Below are 19,617 nucleotides of genomic sequence, written 5' to 3' on the forward strand. Positions count from 1 at the left end.
TATATGTCTAGGTTTGGAGTAGTTTCATTTATCTCTTAATTAAGCATGGTGCTTTGTTTAGGAATGATGATCTTATTTCCAAAAGATTTTAAATTAAGCATGATGCATAGGTTAAAATGCCCTCCTAAATCAAATTAGATATGGTGTCTAGGTTGATTTTTGAGCCGATAGTATGCTATAGTAGATTTTGGTTATTTTGTTGGACTAACCCCTGCAGGAAAACTTTCAATATCAACCTGGGAGGTCCTGAGACAAACTCACATTGGGGACAAATAGAGAGACACATGAAGTTTAACAATTTACACAAGGAAGGCATAGCTCATAAGAGATGATCCATGGAGGGTGCTACAAACACGATGCACAACCGCTGAGAAAGGAAAGCTTTCACAAGGTGATACTGTACCATCACTCTTCAAGTAAGATAATAACTTAAGGTACTTGACTATCTCTTTTATAAGCTTCTCTTTGGTTCTGGCGTTCACATGAATAAAAGAGACAAACATGTATGATTTACAACTCTAGATTAGCCAACCCAATCGATTCAATATGTTTAGTCCTTCCACCTTTGTGATCCCACACTCCTAATCATATGCTCAATCTTTGGAAGATATATTCTATAAAAAACAACATAAATATAGATAGATTATCTTTCCATTAGGTTGAGCGATCTGATCTGACAAATGTTTTAAATGCCACACTCATGATCTTATTATCCATCAACTTTGTCTTCCTCACTATGCTTAAGGTTAGAGAGAATAAATACACTTTTGGTTCTGTTGGTGCTTTCCACCAACAGGGCCCATGCACTTGATCTCTGCCTTGTCTCTATGAGCAGGTACACTTCGAGCAAAATATGAAGGAGTTTTACAACTCCCAGACTCCACCAAGTGAAGAACCTAGATCTACGAGTACACACACACGGGAGATACTGGACACTCAGACAATCACTGCCTTGAGATGCTTGAGGACGTAACTACTGGAGTAACCCCATAGTGGAAGTGATTACTGACCTTCTGCCGGTCAAGAGAGACAATCCAGGACGCCCCGTCATCCCGATCTCCATCGGCATGGTGGACTTCCTAGAAGCACTCTGTGACTTTGGCTCCAGCGTCAACATTATGCCCAGGCTTGCAGATCGTACGCTAAGTTTCCCAAAAGGAATACTGAAGAACCTCTGCGTCCGAGTTGGTACCTTGTACGCCCCAGCAGACTTCGTGGTGATAGAGACTGGTACTAATGAGAGGGCACCCATCATCCTAGGGAGGCCATTCCTGAACACCTCGGGAGCTATCATCTACGCTAGTGCTGCCAAGATTAGTTTCTACATCAAGGGGAGAAAGGAGATGTTTTCCTTCAACAACAAGACTACATAAATCTCAGAGCAATCCCGACAAGAACCAAGGAAAGGACCAACAGGAGGAATAGGAACAAGCAAATGTAGACCGAGTCAGCTAAGATGGTCAATGCAGTTCAAGGAGGTCAAGATCGTCTACTTAAGTCACCATTCCTGATCAAAAAGGACGACCCAAGTATGCTAAGCATCTAGTGCTCCATTAATGGATACAACTTCCAGAAGATGCTTTGCGACACCGGGTCAGGCATCAACAGTCACCTATCAGCTCCTGTTTGGAACTGTGCCCCTAAAACCGACATACCTTAAGCTCCACATGGTAGATCAGACATTCCGAAAGGTTGAAGGAGACCGTTCCTCAGCACCGTTAAAGCAATCATCTACATTGGAACCGGAGAAGTCCACATGCACTTCCACTCTGAGAAGGTACGCCGCTATTTTACTGACCCTAACTATATAGTTGAAGACTCTAAGTAGGTCAGGACAAGAAGAAGACAATGCAACCGCAACCAGAGGAGGCAAATCATCAAGGACGGATGGGCAGACCACGAAGGAGAAGTAGTAAGGTCTGAAGACATACAACTTGAATAGAACTATCCTAAGGAGACCGTAGCACCGAGTCAGGTGTGTAGAGAGAAGATAGTTTATACATGAAGAGCAGGCGCCGCCGGAACCACCGACTACGCCATCCAGTGAATCCCAGGACGACTGAGAAAACGGAGAGTCCCATTCGGAGGACTTAAATATACCGAACGCCTTGCCAAGAGGTAAACTTGGTAGTTATCTTTTCAATAGTTTGCTTAGTTAATCAGGCTCATATCATCTCAAAAAGAAAATAAAAATGTTAAAATAGTAAGCCCCATGTGAGTATGCTCATGGCATAAAACCCATAAGTACATTCACTGTGGTGGCGTAAAAATGAAATAAATATATTCCTGTCCTATAAAAATAAAATTATAAAAATAAATTTATGATCCTACTAAAGAGAGTAATATTTATTGAGGAGGCTCAACATGATAAAGGCTAGATATTTATGCTAACACTTAACCAGTTCCATAAAGATTTGTTGTCTATTTGAGCTCCACATAATTCAAGGATCAAAGAAGACTAACAGACGGAGGACATCCTAATCGCTGTCAGGGTGCTGCCAACATTCAAATACACCTCCGCCACCTCCTAGCTACATCCGGAGAAATTACGTCAAAATCCAGCTTGAGGGAGAGCAACCCCATTTATCCAGCTAAGTGTTCTACTCACGTTTATACTTTATTCAAATAATAAAAAGATGCATAATCATAAAAACCCAAATAAAGATTTTGTGCATATATATATATATCTTTGCTTAGTTTGCTAAATAAATAAATAAAGTTTCCTATGAACCCTCATGATAAGCTCTCACATGGAAATGATGGATAGTTGCTCTGCCAAGACTTGTTCTCAAAATTGAAATCTCTCTGAAGTTTAGGCATGACTGTTATTAATTAAGATTTGCTCTAAACCTGAACTTCTAGGAAGAGTACTTGATCTAAAGTCTAAGTCGTTAACGGATACGATATGGGAAGGTTGAGCTGCTGTTTATCTGTTCCTAGAGATGCTAGATTTCTAGAGAATTTTATCTTTGAAAATCTTTAAAATATCACATGATGAGATCCTGTATGATGAGAGTTTAAATTCCTACCAAAGCCATATATACATGCTTGCTAGACTTTGAGCCACACATTTACTTTTTACTGCTTATGAGCATTGAGTCTGGTCAAGCTGTGTAGACCCTTAGGAGCTTGTCATGTGGTTAAATCAAGATTCACTTGCACGTTCACTCACACATGCTGCTTCTACTCCGGAAGTACGCATCCACATATATCCACCCATTTCCATCTCCAGAACCACTCAAAAATATTCTACTCCTAATCCAGTTGAGAATAGCCAAAAACATTCTCCTATTTCTGTTTTCCCCTGTGAAATAAATGCTCAAGTTATTTCGGTTACTACCACTTGCTACATTATTTCAAGAGATGAGTGCTCTAAAAAAAGAAAGAAAACGAGGAAATAAAAAGGGGCAAGTGCCCGGAACCTCGAAAGAAAAGAAAATGTGAGACGAGAGGTAAAAATGGACAAGTGTCCGATAGTAGAATTAGGGGTACAAGATACCCACCTGAGAGAAAAGAAAAGAAAATATAGAGCATCTCATTCTCCTCAAAAAGTTTCAAAAGAGCAAGAAAGGTATGTATCCCCTCAAAAGAGCATAAGTAGAATTAGACTTTCAGCATTGTTATCACTATCATTACCTTGCATCATTCATTCGCCACACATGCACATTTTGATTTGACTTATTGACTTGTTCTTCTGGATCCATGGTTTGACTATGCGATAAATGTCTTGTAAGTATGTATTAGCTGTCTCCCACCTATGAGCTCCAGATATCAAAAGCCTTATTAGAGTAGGGTGAGAGAGAAGGCAATGTCACTATGCCTCATACCAAAAATACCACAAACTTTGAGAGAAGGCATATACCATCACTACCTTGGTAAGGATCCAGAAATACCACAAATGAGAGACTAGAGAGAGTCATACAAGGAATCTCTGAGTTTTATTTGAAAATCTGCAAAAACTCCAGAGCTATAGTTAATCGAAGAACAAGAGACATGGTGCTTGACTAGACCGTTCTATCTTTTAACTACTCAAGATAGAAGTGACGGTTACAAGTCCCATGGTAAAAGGTAAAACAAGTAAGTTTTAAATCTTAACAGTTTATCCTAACCTAGAGATGAGATCTTGTTTGAATGCATGTGTATCTTTAAGGCATGAAACCACTGCAGAAACTCTTAAGTTCATCTTTGCTCAGGGACGAGCAAAGGTTAAGCTTGGGGGAGCTTGTTGACGGTCCTTAATGCTCATATTTAACCATCGACTAATCATGGAAAAGGATCCAAATGCAATTAACACCTAGACTTAGGGTTTTATCTGATAGAATTCCATGAGTTTTGGTGTTTGTCTATTTCTGCAGGGGGTTATCAGGAAATACGGAGGAAAGGCCCACACGTCGGGTTTACATAGAGATATTAACGTGCCGTGCAATTTTCTATCATCTAGAAGACTCCAGAAGCCATGGGACCAAAGCGGAGGCTGAGAGGACTCAGGGACAGGGCGCCCGCCCTCCTCTCCTGGGCGCCCGCCCTCAACTAGAGTCCAATCAGGACTCTCTTTCGGGATATTGCTCCACCGACCTAAAGGATCAAGGATAACCATTCAATCAATGTCGGTTTGATCCAACGGCCCAGATTCATCTGAAAAGACAATATAAGCAAGGCCCCCTGGCCCCTGGAGATCATACCTCTTCTACAGAATCAAAGCTAGGGTTTCAATTCTTCATCCAAGTAGAGAGGATCCCTCTAGTTCTTCTAGTTCTACCTCTAGTTCATCTAGATCTAGTTCTAGTTCATCTAGTTCTAGTTCTAGTTCCTCTAGTTCTAGTTCTAGTTAGTTCTAGTTGTAATCTATAAAATAGGGAGAGAGAAGAGGAGAGCGGAGGAGGAGCCGGATCTGTCGGATCTTCCTCAACATTGTACTTTTGTAGCAACTGGTTCGTCCTTCATCGTTCTCCAGGTTCTTCAATTCACAATTCCTGAGTTCTTTAATTACTTTTATTTACATTCAAGTTATTTATTGGATTCCCGCTTGCATCAAGTGCTCTAGTCTTTATAACGCTAGAGTAGTAATTAATAGATTAGACGTGGTGTTTAGTCTTGCAATTACCTGAAATTGCACCCAATCCTGCGGATTGTTGTGGTAGCCTTAGGGTAGTGACATCCCTAACGGTCGACGTATTCCACCTCGTTCGGATCGGGTTTTGTAGGACCATAGTCAGACCTTCCTAGCCCCCTTCTCATCTGTTTCTGTGGTTAGTGCTCTAATGTCCCGATATAGATAATCTTGAAGTAATTCTTGATTCTTAGATCAACTAGAGAACTCTCAGGAAACTTCCTCTGTTCCCACCAAAAATAATTATATAGTTATCCTTGGGCGATCTTGGATCTTAATTAGTACACTCACGTTCTCTGTGGAAAATCGATACTCTGGAATACTCCCGGGTGAAAGCTACGTCGGTATCCGTGCGCTTGTGGATTTTTCTGTTTGCGTTTAAAATACCCAACAGCAACATGACAAAGGATGTTTTTATATAAAGTACTCCCCCAAGCTTGAATTTTGCAAAATTCAAGTTTGGGTGAATTTAATTCAATGTTGTATGATGATTGGTTGGACATACCTTGTGCTTGTCATTCATCCGATCTTCTTGCTCCAATCTTGGAAAGGTTAGTGACAAGAATACCCGAAGGAATATTTTCACAATTATCTTTATATGCTCAATACACAAGGTAATGTTGCAAATAATTACAAGCTCATTTTACGATCTGATCAGTGCTTATTTTAGGACACTAAACTTGTCCTTGGGAAACCATCAATTTATGTCGGCGAAGTGGTTTTCCTTCCAACGCTGACCTATATCAAGATCAACTCAACGAGATCTACAATATTTATTATAGACATATGCATCGACAACCGCCCTTTTAAAGTTTTTATAAATAGAAAGGAAGAGGGGGTTGGAGATCTCAAGTGTGGTGATGTTGGAGAGACCAATAGATTGGGAAGATGTTGCATATGAGCATGGAGTAAATGAAGTGGCTATGAAATAAATTCCATGCTCATTAATGTTATCTTCATCTCCAATCTGAATGTTCGGAGTTTCTCCTGGATTGGTCTCACTTATGTCCTCTTCTATAGTTGGATGAATCTCATCTTCAAAGGGAGTCAAGAACTCACCATTTGAAATTGAGCCAAAGTCAGAATCCATTAAGGCTTCTTCCTTATCCATCCATTCTACACATTCTAGCCATTAATTGTTTCACCATTATTTTCATCATTATCACCATTCATTCACCACACATGCACATCTTGATTTGACTTATTGACTTGTTTCTCTGGATCCATCGTTTGACTATGCAATAAATGTTTTGTAAGTATGTATTAGCTGTGTCCCACCTATGAGCTCCAGATATCAAAACCTTGTTAGAGTAGGGCGAGAGAGAAGGCAATATCACTATGCCTCATACTACAAATACTACGTACTTTGAGAGAAGGCGTATATCATCACTGCCTCGGTAAGGATCCAGAAATACCACAAAAGAGAGACTAGATAGTGTCATACAAGGAATCTCTGAGTTTTATTTGAAAATCTGCAAAAACTCCAGAGCTATAGTTGATCAAAGAACAAGAGACATGGTGCTTGACTTGACCGTTCTATCTTTTAACTGCTCAAGACACAAGTGACGATTGCAAGCCCCATGGTGGAAGGTAATATGAGTAAGTTTAAATCTTAACAGTTTACCCTAACTTAGAGATGAGATCTTGTTTAAACGCATGTGTACCTTTAAGGCATAAAACCACTGCAGAAACTCTTGAGTCCATCATTGCTCAGGGACGAGCAAGAGGTAAGCTTGGGGAGATGTTGACGGTCCTTAAGTACCAAATATAATCATCAAATAAATAAAGAAAAGGATCCAAATGCAGCCAACACCCAAACTTAGGGTTTTATCTCACAGAATTCCATGAGTTTTGGTGTTTGTCTATTTCTGCAGGGGGTTATCAGGAAATAAGGAAGAAAGGTCCACACGTCGGGTTTACATAGAGATATTAACGTGCCGCGCAATTTTCTATCATCTAGAAGACTCCAGAAGCCACGGGAACGAACGGGAGGCCGAACGGGCCCGGGGGCAGGGCGCCCGCCCTCCCCCCTTGGGCGCGCGCCCTAGAGTTTCAACCAATCATGCTCAATCTCGTGGATTATGCTCCACCGACCTAAAGGATCAAGAATAACCGTTCAATCAATGTCGGTTTGATCCGACGGCCCAGGTTCACTTGAGGGGACTATATAACCAGACCCCCTGGCCCCTGGAGGAGGCACCCCTTGATCATTATTCATTATTCATAGACAGAGCAAAAGCTAGGGTTTAGAGATGAGATCTCTCCTCTCTTCTCTAAACTAGAGTAGATCTAGATAGTAGCGAGATGGAGAGCGAAGGAGGATTAGAGGAGAGGCCAGCCTGTTGGTTCTTCCTCCGGTTGTACTTCGCCATGATCAGGCTCTAATCAAGCTTGCTCATGGGATGACTCCGGTAATCTACTTCTAATTCATTATGCAATTACTAATCATGTATGTTCTGGTTCACAACTCTTTTGAGTACTTCTAATCTATAGGACCCTATAGGTTAGAGTTGTAGTATAGGTGTAAGCGTGGTGGTTAGACCTAGATTACTTGTGGATATCCTGTGTCTAGCCGGATCGTGTGGTAGGCCGCGTATGTGATAGCTATGTTGGTCCTCTGTAGTCCACCTCTCGTTAGCAGGACGGGTAGGGTTTATCAGCCGATGGATAAGCATCCTTTGTGGTGTATTCTTATTGTTGACGGTTCTTAAGTATCAATTTTAATTATCAAATAAACAAGGGAAAGGACCAATATGCAACCAACACTTAGAATCAGGGTTTGATCTGACAGAATTCCACGAGTTTTGTTGTTTATCTGTTTCTGTAGGGGGTTATCAGGAAATAAGGAAGAAAGACCCACATGTCGGGATTACATAGAGATATCAATGCACCGCACGATTTTTTACCATCTAGAAGACTCCAGAAGCCACGGGAAGAAGACGGAGGCCGAAAGGGGCCAGGCCCAGGGCGCCCGCCCTGGTGACCTGGGCGCCCGCCCCCTGCTGGAGTGCTTTCAGGACTCTCTTCGCACGGGATATTCCACCGACCTATTGGATCAAGGAAAACATAGTACCACCTCGTATACCGACCCAAAAACGCATAGAAGGGGAGGACTATATAAGGAGACCCCCTGGACCCTGGAGAAGACATGAAGAAATTATCATAGAGACTGAGGGGTGCCCTCGAAGGAAAACCTCTTCTCTAATTAATATTTCTTTTTAGGCTTAGCAACCAATGTAAGGTAGAAATAGATCTTCTAGTTTCTACTAGATTGAGAGAGATAGAGTGGAGGTGTAGATTGGAGGAAGCCCGGCCTGTCGGTGTCTACTCCAAGCTTGTACCTGCGGGATCAAGTTCTCCTAACCCGAAGCTTGCTCCTAGGATTCTTCAGTATTTCGACTTCTAAATTCTAGTAAGTTCTTGTTTTATTGTTCTTATGGTTTATGAGTTTACTTTAATCCCTTCGTGTAGAGTTTAGAGTAATCATTGCTGGCATAAACGTGGTGTTTAGGCTAGGGTACTCATAGATATTCCCTGACTAGCTGGACCGTGGTACTAGTGAGGAACGTGACAATTCTGAGTTACCTTTGTAGATCACATCTCGTTAGCAGGAAGGATAGGGTTTATAGGTGCGGGTTGAACATCCTTTGTGGTGTCAAGATTCCGTTAGCCTCCCCATTAGAACAGTAGATTATCCTTACCAAGGTTAGAAGGAGACTACGGTTGCAGTCTTCTCTATTTATCACTCACATCGAAAGACATTCTTTGTGCCTAAAGGTTAGTAGTAATAGACTGGTTAGTCAGATGCACTCTTTCTCCTAGTGGTAAAAAAATAAATACGATACTCTAGATAACCTCCCATGTGAAGTGCTCACCGATATCCGTGCGCTTGCGGATCAATTCCTTATTGCGTTCCCAAATATCAACAAGCATTTCTAGCGCCGTTGCCGGGGAGAAAGACGGTTGCTGAGATAACCTGAGTCTTACTATTAGCTTGTATCTATACTTTTACCTTTTCTTATCTTTTATATTCTGTATTTATTTTCTTTACTCTTACCTTATGGAAAACCAAAATTCTAAATCGATCCATGAGTCTGCAATCCCTTCAGCAACTGACCTTTTACCATGGGAATCATCACAGCCTATCCAAACATCCCAGTATAAGTTAAGTTCTTGGTTGATTGCCATGATTCAAAACCTATCTTTTTCGGGAAAGGAAGACGAAAACCCTTACCTTTATATTAGAGATGTTGAGCAAACATGTGATGTCTTCGCATTGAAGGCATTTCTGATAAAACTTTACGTTGGAAGCTTTTTCCTTTTTCCTTAAGGGGAGAAGCTAGACAATGGTACAGTCAGAAGGTAAGTCAACAACAAGGTGAATGGGGAATTTTACGAGCCAACTTTTGTCTAGATTTCTATTCCCTTGACCGTATAGCCGACCTTAGACTCGAAGTCCTATCTTTTAAACAAAAAGATAATGAAACTTTGGGAAAATCCTGGAAATATTTTTCTGATCTTTTAGAATCTGGTCCAAACCTTAATCTTGAAGACCCTGTTCTTTTATTCCACTTTTTTTGAGGTCTTCAGAAAAATCACAAACAAATGCTTCACACAATGTCTAGAGGTTCTTTCTTTCGCATCCCTGCTGATGAAGCTAGAGTGATCCTAGATAGAATCCTAGAAGCTGAGATGGATAATACACTTCATGATGAAACCCACGAAGCCGAAGTAGACACTCTACCAAATTCTTCATCTACTTTAGCTATCCCAAGTTCTGAGCCACAAGAGGAAGAAATTCCACCACCGGACTTCATGCAGGATATAGAATCCGATCTTTTTGCCGATTTTGGAAATATTTCAAACTACCATTCTATTGACAAAGCCCAAAACGGCCAGTTTAGCATTTATTTGCCAAGTGAATATCAATTGAGAGAGCTTATCTCAGTCATGAGTAGCGAATGGTTGGAGGAATCAGAGCTTTCCTCTGATGTGATCCGTTTGGACACACCCTCTATAACTATACGCTGTGCTTATAATTCTGATCGATTTAATGCTCTTTATAATCCTGTTGTGGGGATCAACATCATGTCTGAATCTTTTGCACTTAAACTATTTAAAAATCTTGTCTTAACCCCCACAACAAAGGTCATAAAGGAATCTTCGGGACGGTTAGTCCCCAGTCTTGGAATTATTAATGTCCTACCTCTTACGGTAGAAGGCTCCATGGTTCATTTGAACTTCTATATCTTTGATACATGGGACTTCGACCTGTTGATAGGACAACCTTTTAGAAGACTCCTTTATGAAGGTCATACTGGAAAGCTACACATTTCTTTTGGAAAAACCTTTAAATTCCCAATAACAATTTCACACTCTTTAAATAATAAGGCCGAGTCATATCTTTTGCCTGATCCTATGGAGGAAGTAAAGGCTGCATCTCTAGAGCTTTTAGATGAACCAGACTTAGAAGACGAAACTCCTTTCTTCACTGAACAAGAAGACGAACCTTCTGAGCCTGAACCCTTAGATGAGTTTGCTGAAACACCTAGACCTCCCATAGAGCATAAAACTTTACCACCCGGTCTTACCTATGCTTTCCTAAACAATAATCCAGAGTTCCCTGTAATCATTAGCGATAAACTCACTCAGGATCAAACTCTGCGATTAATGACCATTCTTGAAAAACATCACTCAGTTTTTGGCTACTCACTTCAAGATCTTTCAGGAATCAGTCCTATGATTTGTACCCATCGTATTCCAACAGATCCTTCTGTTACACCCTCTCGATAACCCCAACGTAGACTTAACAACACTATGAGAGAGGTAGTTAAAAAGGAAGTTATAAAGTTGCTACATGCAGGGATTATATATCCTGTGCCGCACAGTGAGTGGGTAAGGGAGGCATGACTGTTATTATGAATGAAAAGAACGAGCTAATTCCGCAACGCACCGTCACAGGATGGCGGATGTGCATAGACTATAGAAAACTAAACAAAGCCACGAGAAAGGATCACTTTCCTTTACCTTTTATAGATGAAATGCTAGAGCGATTAGCGAACCATTCGTTCTTCTATTTCTTAGATGGATATTCAGGGTATCACCAAATCCCGATCCATCCCGATGATCAAAGCAAAACCACTTTTACATGCCCATATGGAACTTATGCTTATCGTAGAATGTCTTTTGGGTTATGTAATGCACCAGCTTCTTTTCAAAGATGCATGATGTCTATATTTTCTGATATGATTGAAGAGATTATGGAAGTTTTCATGGATGATTTCTCTGTTTATGGAAAAACTTTTGATAGTTGTCTTGAAAACTTAGACAAGGTTTTGCAAAGATGTGAAGAAAAGCACTTAATCCTTAATTGGGAAAAATGTCATTTTATGGTTAGGGAAGGAATAGTGCTGGGACACCTAGTGTCTAAAAGAGGTATTGAGGTAGACAAAGCTAAAATTGAAGTAATTGAACAACTACCTCCACCTGTGAATATAAAAGGAATTCGAAGCCTTCTTGGCCATGCTGGTTTTTATCGTAGATTCATAAAAGATTTTTCATTTATTGCTAGATCACTTACTCTTTTGCTAGCCAAGGATGCTCCTTTCGAATTTGATGATGCATGTCTAACATCTTTCAATTTATTAAAGAAAGCACTCATCTCTGCACCAATCATTCAACCTCGTGATTGGTCGTTGCCTTTTGAAATTATGTGTGATGCTAGTGATTATGCTGTGGGGGCAGTATTGGGACAAACTAAAGATAAGAAGCATCATGCAATTACTTATGCCAGTAAAACTTTGACAGGAGCTCAACTTAATTATGCAACCACTGAAAAAGAGCTTCTGGCTGTTGTCTTTGCCATTGATAAATTTAGATCTTATTTAGTTGGAGCTAAAATAATTGTTTACACTGATCATGCTGCACTAAAATATTTGCTCACTAAAAAATATGCTAAACCTCGCCTGATTAGATGGATCTTATTACTCTAAGAATTTGACTTAGAAATAAAAGATAAAAAGGGAGTAGAAAATTCTGTTGCTGATCACTTGTCTAGAATGTATTTTAAGAGTCCACAGGAAACCCCCATCAATGATTCACTCCGGGACGACATGCTCTATGGGATTAACAGGTCTGACCCCTGGTATGCAGATATTGTTAATTTTATGGTTTCAGGGTATGTACCACCAGGAGCAAACAAGAAGAAGCTTATTCGAGAAAGTCGTTCACATATATGGGATGAGCCATACCTCTTCCGAGTATGCTCTGATGGCTTACTCAGGAGATGTGTGACTACTGAGGAAGGATGGAAGATCATCGACAGATGTCATTCATCACCATATGGGGGTCACTTTGGAGCATTCCGTACACATTCAAAAATCTGGCAGTGTGGATTCTACTGGCCTACAATGTATGAAGACACGAAGCAATATTTCAGAAGATGTGGGCCATGTCAAAGACACGGAAACATAAATACAAAGGATGCAATGCCACTCACCAACAACCTTCAGATTGAGCTCTTTGATGTCTGGGGAATAGACTACATGGGTCCATTTCCTCCATCAAAGAAAAGTGAGTACATCTTGGTGGCAGTTGACTATGTCTCCAAGTGGGTAGAGGCATTACCTTGCAAGCATGCCGACAACGTCAGTTCAAAGAGGATGTTTGAAGAAATTATATTTCCAAGATTTGGAGTTCCCAGAGTAGTGATAAGTGATGGAGGAGCACACTTCATCGACAAACGCTTCAAGCAATATCTATCAAGATATGGAATCCGTCACAACGTCGCTACCCCCTATCATCCTCAGACAAGTGGCCAAGCAGAGACTTCCAACAAACAAATCAAGAATATTCTTCAGAAAACAGTAAATGAAATGGGAACGGCATGGAAAGACAAGTTATCCGATGCACTCTGGGCATGCCGGACAGCATACAAGACCCCAATTGGAATGTCTCCATACCAATTGGTGTACGGGAAGACTTGCCATCTACCTGTTGAACTAGAGTTCAAAGCACACTGGGCCATAAAGAGATGGAATATGGACCTAGATGTTGCTGGAGATTATAGAAGAATGCAACTATCAGAATTAGAAGAATGGCGAGAGAAGGCATATCACAACTCAAAGATTTATAAAGAAAGAGTCAAAAGGTGGCATGACAAGAGAATCAAGAAGAAGGAGTTCACACCCGGAGATAAGGTATTACTTTTTAATTCCAGGGTGAAGCTTTTCGGGCATGGAAAACTCTGGAGCAAATGGGAAGGGCCATTCAAGGTAATTAATTCATCATCCCACGGAGCTATCACACTTCAAAATAGCGAAGGTACGTTATTCAAGGTAAATGGTCAACATCTTAAACTATTTTTAGAGCCCAATGAAGAATTAGAAGAAATAGACGTAGTCCATTTTTACCTTTCCATGGAGAATTAGAGCCCGACACTTTTAGTCTGATGTTTTTGGGTCATATATATATTTTTCTAAATAATTTCGCATCTAGAAACGCTCTCAGAAAAGTGGGCCCACAGAGGGGCCAGAGAGAGGGCGGGCGCCCAGCTCCTGTTCCCCCTCGGTTCCGACATTCTCTGTTATGGAAAATGCACTTATGGTAATCCGAATAATCCCTCGGATGGAAAGTTTTCACGCACATCGACGGGAGAAACCTGAACAACCCATAGATGCACTTTTTGACCCCTATATAAACAGACACCTGACCTCAGTTTTCAAACACCAAGCCACCAAGCCTTCTCTCCTTCAATTAGAGCTTGATTAGTTCCTTGCTGCTCCTATGGCCGAGAAGTACCATGATGATTGGGAAGTCGTCCCCTTCAACCTCAACATGGAGCCTGTGGAAGACCCCGATGCCCGTGCTCTCGTCCCGGCCAACACAGAACGACAGCTAGAAGCCATGCCATTATGCCAACGCAGCTCCGCCCAATCTTACCATGCTCAACCAGTTCTCACCGCACCGCCACAACCCCTACTCCTCAAAGGGTCATCATCCAAGACGAAGACCACTATCAAGGTGCCAATCGGCACAAGGATCCTTCCACCTAGACCCAACGAGAGGCAAGATCAGCAGTATTCGCTACAATACGGAGGAGGAAAGGCCTTACTTTGAAGGGATTAGAGCAGCCAAAGTCCATTTCATCCCTCCAAAGGCAGCCCGGAAGCACGCTCTCAATGCTTTTGAGACACCTCCCAAGCGTCGCAAGACTATAATGGATATTGATGAGGACGTTCGCAGACTAGACAGAATTATCATAGACCTCCAGTCCTCGATTAATTCCCTCACTAGGCAGCTCTCTAACCACAACACCATTATACTAGGTCTTAGGCAGGATCTTGCCAGTGCCAACAAGAAGATCAAGGAATTAGAGCGCCGCTAAGTTATCTAGATTAGACCTTGAGGCAATACATCTTAGTCATTTATCTTTAAATTCGGTTTAGGTTTGCTATTATCATCAGTTTACTATTATCATTAGTTTGCTATCTGTTTGCTACTAGTCTTTTGTAATAAATGCCTCAAGATTAATAAAGAGTATTATTATTATTATGTCTTGTGTGTCTCTACTTTATTTTTTTGCAAGAAAGCAGAAAACAAGTATGGGGGAGATCCCACGACATGCCAAACACACTCCGACCACACCACTCCACAATTCAGGTACACACTCTGCACACTTTACTCTACACATACACATATGTTGAATTATGCAGATTACTGTTTCCGACATGATAAATTAAAAAGATTAAAATATTTCTAATAATGATTAATCTCAACCTATGATATTTCCTGAAAACTTGCAATTATTATAAAATCATTTTAAAACCCTGTGTTACTTAAGTCATTGTGGATTATGTGATGGTAGAGTATGAGTTTCTTATTCTTGATATCATTGTTGCTTGGAGAATTTATTTCAAAATATTCAAAATTCTAGCTACCATCCTCAGTGTTTTATATGCCTGATAAAACTGAAAATATTAATTATGATTATAAAAGCTATCTACTCTGTATTGAGTTTGTTCAAAATGAGTTAGACCCTTGTTGAGAGGTTTATCATGCTCCTAAGATCAAGACATTTATTCAGAAAGATTCACTCTTCCGAAGTATTATAGCATTAGCGGCATGGGCTATGCAAAAATAAAGATATTTCGAGGAAATAAAAAGGAGCAAGTGCTCGACAACCTCGCAGAAAAAAATGGACAAGTGTCCGGCAGTAGAATTAGGGATACCTCGGTATCCACTTAAAAAAAAGAGCGAAAAAAAATGATAGCCCATGGTCCCTCTAGTAAGCAATATGCCAGCAAGAGTTGACAAAGATTTTAATTTCCAAAGTCTTTGATCTAAGATTATGACATTTCCCTCCTCGGATCCCGTTTTGATCAGGCAATAAATGCAAAGTAAGTATGCTTGAGAATTTTTTGCAAATTAAAACAACCTCAGTGAGATATATATATAAAAGATAATGAGTGATCTGAGAGAACCTATGAGCATAAAAAGGTATGCTAACTTTCTTTCAAAAATATACAAAAGCTCCAAGTGACAGGATTGAGAAGAAAGGATCTTTACTCTTAACCATAAACATCCTTGACTATGGTACACAGTGGATTTTTAACACCCTGCAATTATAAAGAGAATGTTTTAAATGTTTACCTCAGATATTGTTCTTAACCATCCTTTTCTCGAGGACGAGTAAAAGCCTAAGTATGGGGGTATTTGTTGACGGTTCTTAAGTATCAATTTTAATTATCAAATAAACAAGGGAAAAGGACCAATATGCAACCAACACTTAGAATTAGGGTTTGATCTGACAGAATTCCACGAGTTTTGTTGTTTATCTGTTTCTGTAGGGGGTTATCAGGAAATAAGGAAGAAAGACCCACATGTCGGGATTACATAGAGATATCAATGCACCGCACGATTTTTTACCATCTAGAAGACTCCAGAAGCCACGAGAAGAAGACGGAGGCCGAAAGGGGCCAGGCCCAGGGCGCCCGCCCTGGTGACCTGGGCGCCCGCCCCCTGCTGGAGTGCTTTCAGGACTCTCTTCGCACGGGATATTCCACCGACCTATTGGATCAAGGAAAACATAGTACCACCTCGTCTACCGACCCAAAAACGCATAGAAGGGGAGGACTATATAAGAAGACCCCCTGGACCCTGGAGAAGACATGAAGAAATTATCATAGAGACTGAGGGGTGCCCTCGAAGGAAAACCTCTTCTCTAATTAATATTTCTTTTTAGGCTTAGCAACCAATGTAAGGTAGAAATAGATCTTCTAGTTTCTACTAGATTGAGAGAGATAGAGTGGAGGTGTAGATTGGAGGAAGCCCGGCCTGTCGGTGTCTACTCCAAGCTTGTACCTGCGGGATCAAGTTCTCCTAACCCGAAGCTTGCTCATAGGATTCTTCAGTATTTCGACTTCTAAATTCTAGTAAGTTCTTGTTTTATTGTTCTTATGGTTTATGAGTTTACTTTAATCTCTTCGCGTAGAGTTTAGAGTAATCATTGCTGGCATAAACGTGGTGTTTAGGCTGGGGTACTCATAGATATTCCCTGACTAGCTGGACCGTGGTAGTAGTGAGGAACGTGACAATTCCGAGTTACCTTTGTAGATCACATCTCGTTAGCAGGAAGGATAGGGTTTATAGGTGCGGGTTGAACATCCTTTGTGGTGTCTAGATTCCGTTAGCCTCCCCATTAGAACAGTAGATTATCCTTACCGAGGTTAGAAGGAGACTACGGTTGTAGTCTTCTCTATTTATCACTCACATCGAAAGACATTCTTTGTGCCTAAAGGTTAGTAGTAATAGTCTGGTTAGTCAGATGCACTCTTTCTCCTTGTGGTAAAAAAATAAATACGATACTCTGGATAACCTCCCGAGTGAAGTGCTCACCGATATCCGTGCGCTTGCGGATCAATTCCTTATTGCGTTCCCAAATATCAACACTTATCACGTGGTTCGTCCCAGACATAGACATACCCCTTTGAAGTAGAGAAACCATAGTTATCCTCTCTATTCTTCTACCATCGCCCATATACTAGAATTGCTCTACTCTCTATTCCCATATTATCACTCACTGTTATCTTACCTTTAATATTGTTCTTATTCGATTCTACCATCTTTCCTATTTACACCTATTTACTTATCTTGGTTAAGTTACAGCGTAGATCAGTTCTCCCGTTTCCCTGTGGATACGATGAAACCATTAACTGGGTAAAAGCTACATCGGTATCCGTGCGCTTGCGGATTTATCTGTGTGCGTATAAATACCATAGTACACTCTAGTGCCATGCTGGGGATGACAACCTAGTATTCAAGTGGTGTTAGCAAGTGTCAACACCTAGGGCATGTTAGCATTGGATAAGCATTGCTAAAGACAGATGATAGTAGGGTATAGAGGACAACAAAAGTTGCAAGTATTCACCGAACTAGGGAAACAAGCTACTACCAAGCAAGTCAACTATGAAATTTCCATCACTAAGTAGTTGCTTAGTAAGTTGGGTCGGTTTGTATAGTAGCAAAATAGCTTGGTGAAACTACTTTTGACATTAAGGATTCCTTTTTAGGATCAAACAACAGCTCTAAGTTTATAAATCTAAGATTTGTTGTTTAACACCTTTCCAAATATTTTTGACTTTTAGAACTCCTGGATTGCTCAACTACCGGTTGATGTGATACGGTAACAGCTAGGCACCAAAGGTGAAAAGAGTCTTTATAGGTCATCCTAAGGTTCATCTTGGTTCAGTCCACACCGCGCAAACTAGCTTCATTATGCATGAATTGTTAGTGTGTATAGAGATCCAAGAGTCTTTTGATCATTAACCAAAATTCAGCTCAAGCAAACACCGTATGGCTAACCAAACAAAACAAAACCTTTGATAGCACTATTGACGGTCCTTAAGTACCAAATATAATCATCAAATAAATAAAGAAAAGGATCCAAATGCAACCAACACCCAGACTTAGGGTTTTATCTAACAGAATTCCATGAGTTTCTGTGTTTGTCTATTTCTGCAGGGGGTTATCACGAAATATGGAAGAAAGGCCCACACGTCGGGTTTACATAGAGGTATTAACGTGCCGCACAATTTTCTATCATAGAAGACTCCAGAAGCCACAGGAACGAATGGGAAGGCGAACGGGCCCGGGGGCAGGGCGCCCGCCCTGTCCCAGAGTCCAATCAGGACTCTCTTCGAGGATTACGCTCCACCGACCTAAAGGATCAAGGATAACCGTCCAATCAATGTCGGTTTGATCCAACGGCTCATGTTCACATGAGGGGACTATAAAACCAGACCCCCTGGCCCCTGGAGGAGACAAGTTCATCATAGAGTTGATAGGAGCCCTCGAAGGAATACCTCTCCTCTAAATAAAATTTCTTTTAGGCTTAGCATCCAATTTGAGTAGAATTAGATCTTCTAGGTTCTACTAGATTGAGAGAGATAGAGTGGAGGTGTAGATCGGAGGAAGCCCGGCCTGTCGGTGTCTACTCCGAGGTTGTACCTGCGGGATCAAGTCTTCTAACCCGAGGCTTGCTCCTAGGACTCTTCAGTAATTCAACTTCTAATTCTAGTAAGTTCTTGTTTTATTGTTCTTTGGTTTATGAGTTTACTTTAATCTCTTCTGGTTGAGTTTAGAGTAATCATTCCTAGCGTAAACATGGTGTTTGGGCTAGGGTACTCATAGATATCCCCTGACTAGTTGGAACCGTGGTAGTAGCGAGGAACGTGACATTTTCGAGTTACCTTTGCAGCCCATATCTCGTTAGCAGGAAGGATAGGGTTTATAGGTGCGGGTCGAACATCCTTTGTGGTGTCTAGATTCCATAAGCTTCCCCAATAGAACAGTAGATCATCCTTACCAAGGTTAGAACGAGACTACGGTTGCAGTCTTCTCTATACATCACTCACATCGAGAAACATTCTTTGTAGCCTAAAGGGTAGTAGTAATAGATTTGGTTAGTCAAATGCATGCTTTCTCCCAGTGGTAAAAATATAAATACGATACTATGGATAACCTCCCGGGTGAAATGCTCACCGATATCCGTGCGCTTGCGAATCAATTCCTTATTACGTTACCAAATATCAACAAGCATTTATGGCGCCGTTGCCGGGGAGAAAGACGGTTTGCTGAGATAACTTTAAGTCTTGCTATTATCTTGTATTATACTTTTATTCTTTTATTCTTTTATCTTTTTATTTTTTCCATCTTTATGGATAACTCAAATTCCATACCTATTATTGAATTTTTTGCACCTTCGGAAACCAGCCATAGACCATGGGAGACAACAAGTCTTGCCCCTAAGTATGATCTGTGTCCAGAGTTGATTGCAATAGGTCAAAGCCAACCCTTTTCCATAGCCGAGGTCCTATCTTTTAATCAAAAAGATAATAAACTTTTAGCTACACCTAGGGAATCTGTTAATCTTTCTATAAATTCTGGTTTAAACCTAGCCCTACAAGACCATGTTTTTTCCTGATATTTTCACATTGGTCTTAATCATA

Source organism: Sorghum bicolor, chromosome 6 (genome assembly GCF_000003195.3).
Source record: "Sorghum bicolor cultivar BTx623 chromosome 6, Sorghum_bicolor_NCBIv3, whole genome shotgun sequence".
Taxonomy (NCBI): domain Eukaryota; kingdom Viridiplantae; phylum Streptophyta; class Magnoliopsida; order Poales; family Poaceae; genus Sorghum; species Sorghum bicolor.